General features: G+C 41.5%; 1 non-coding gene across 1 annotated transcript; it reads right to left on the bottom strand.

Annotated features, from left to right (window-relative positions):
* Window positions 1-402: 402 nt before the first annotated feature.
* On the bottom strand, window positions 403-509 carry LOC141603315 (small nucleolar RNA R71). Its single transcript, XR_012525200.1, has one exon. It is a non-coding gene; the product is annotated as a small nucleolar RNA R71 (small nucleolar RNA).
* Window positions 510-2769: the final 2260 nt, after the last annotated feature.

Here is a 2769-nt window from a genome sequence, read left to right as displayed (position 1 = left end):
TTACACAATACCCCACAAAATCCACCTACAATGCCAAAATTCTCGTCACACTCCGTACCCACCGAGGAGAATCTACCAAATGGTACTCCTACACCGCAACATCTCACCGGAAACTTTATTGCCAAGTCCGCCTTCATCCAACTAGTTGAGAGGAGCCAATTCGGGGGGATGCCTAGTGAGGATCCTCATTCTCATATGGAAACCTTTTGCGATTATTGTGATGTTATCTCTCAAACGGGCGTGACTCAAGACCAAATTAGATGGGTCTTATTTCCTTTTTCCTTAATCGGCACCGCAAAGCAATGGTTGAAGGGCCTTGATAAGGCCACCCTTGGAATAGATTCTTGGAAGAAGTTGGCTCTAGCTTTCTACAAAAAATTCTACCCACCGGAAAAGACCAACATGCTAAGAGCTCAAATTATGGGTTTTAAGCAAAGGGATGAAGAGTCTTTGTACGAAGCTTGGGAGCGGTTCAAGGGAATTTGTCGCTCATGTCCTCACCATGGACTTAGCGAATGGTTTTTGGTACAACAATTTTGGAATGGTTTATATGAAGATTCTAGGAACATTCTCAATATGGGATCGAATGGGATGTTCACCGAGGTTGATGACAACCAAACTTGGAGCAAAATTGAAGAAATGGCAATCCACAATTCACAATATAGTAGGCCTCGCAAGGCTACTAGAGGAGGAAAGTATGAAGTGGACGCCGTTACTCAATTAGGTGCCCAACTAAGCTCCCATATCGATACAATCAACTTGAAGTTTGAACAAGCTATGGCTAGACTTGAGGAAAACTCAAAATCATCGAAGCATCATGTCAATGCCATGACGGCATCCTCATCAATTCCAAGCGGGATATGTGAGAATTGTGGAACTTTGGGTCATGACTCAAGTGAGTGTAGGGGAACAACCGAGCAAGTTAATGCTTTCCAAGCTTACAAGAGTGGTACCCCTTATTCCAATTTTTACAATGAGAACACCAAGTTCCATCCAAATCTCTCATACAAAAGCCAAAATGTTCAAAACCCTCAAACAACATACACTCCACCACCCATGAGAAACCAAAATCAAAGACCCTTTTACAATCAAAACCAAGGTTACCAAAATCAAAATCCATACAATCACCAAAATGACCAAGGTTTTGATGTCCAAAAAGCGGTCCTCCAAATGCAAAAGAATCAACAAGAATTTTTCACCCAAATGCAAAAAGATAGCCAAGCAAAGGAAACCACCATCAACAACATTCTAGCTCACACCAAGATGTTGGAAACACAATTGACTCAACTAGCATCTTCAAGCTCACAAAGACAAAAGGGGCAATTACAACCTCAAAGTAATCCCCCTAGACATGAAACGGTTAATGCCATTCACTTGAGAAGTGGTACAAGGTATGAAGCACCGAAGAAGCAAGTTGAGGATGAAGTTGTGGAAGCTAGTGAAAAGGAAGAAATTGTGCAAAACTCCAAAGATGGAGAATCATCAAAAGAAGAAAGTTCAAAGAAAAATGAAGACAAGGCCAAAGAGAAGGAGCCCATTGTGATTAGACTTCCTTTTCCAAGTCGTCAAGCCAAGCCCAAATTTGATGATCAACTTGGAAAGTTCATGGAAATTGTGAAGAATTTAGAAGTCTCAATTCCTTTCACGGAATTAATCAATCACGTTCCGGCCTATGCAAAGTACATGAAAGATATCCTCACAAAGAAGAAGTCGATCCGGAAACTTGAGACTATCGCCTTCACTAAGGTGAGTAGTGCAATACTTCAAGGGAGTTCACCTCCAAAGTTAAAGGATCAACAAAGCCTTATGTGATCTAGGGGCTAGTGTGAGTGTCATGCCGTACTCGGTAAGTAAAAGGTTGGGGATGGGAGAGCTTAAATGCACCAACATCACACTCCAAATGGCCGATAGATCGACGAAGACACCGTTAGGGATATGGGAAGATGTCCCCGTGCGAATTGGGAAGTTTTTCATCCCGGTGGACTTTGTCATTGTTGATATGGAGGAAGATTCCAACATTCCAATAATCCTAGGAAGACCTTTCCTACACACCGCCGGTGCGGTGATTGATGTGAAACATGGAGAGCTCACTCTAGAAGTGGGAGATGAAAGCATAACTTTTAATCTTGACAAGACTATGAGAGCTCCTCGTTTGCATGAGCCGTGTTTCATGATTGATCATTATAGCCGAAAAGATGAAAGGAAGAAATCGGAACTCCAATGGAGGAAGAAAATTGAAGATGCTCCATTCAAAGAGCAAGTGAATTATGACAAGGAGAGCTTGCAAAGCTCATCAAAATCAACCAAGGAAGAAGAGGATGGCCTCATTGGCCAAGGGAAGAAATTGGGAGAGTTGTCTCCATCTAAGCAAGAGATTTTCAATGATCAACTCAATGAATTTTGTGGTCTTTGGGACGACGAATTTGAAGGGATTTTTAATCCCTACATTGGACATGCCATCGATCATGATCAACAACAAGGGCCACGGTCTATTGAGGACCTCTACCATAATAATGAACAAGCTTTTGATTACTTCTTCAAGGTGTTGAGCAACATCAACAACACCTTGAACATGCCCCCTTGACATCTCATCAAGAATGAGAGTTTGGTGGAGTCCTCCCTAAACCACCACTTGTAAATATTTATAACTCCCTAACTTGCATTTAAATTCTTGTATTGCATTTTTGTCATCTTTGGATTTTTATTTACTTTGATCAAAATAATTGTCATGTAAGAGAGAAGTGAGGGAGGGACTAACAATTTCAATTG

This window comes from Silene latifolia, chromosome 9 (assembly GCF_048544455.1).
Source record: "Silene latifolia isolate original U9 population chromosome 9, ASM4854445v1, whole genome shotgun sequence".
Lineage (NCBI taxonomy): Eukaryota > Viridiplantae > Streptophyta > Magnoliopsida > Caryophyllales > Caryophyllaceae > Silene > Silene latifolia.
The sequence above is the reverse complement of the archived record's forward strand: the minus strand, read 5'-3'. Positions and strand labels throughout refer to the sequence as shown.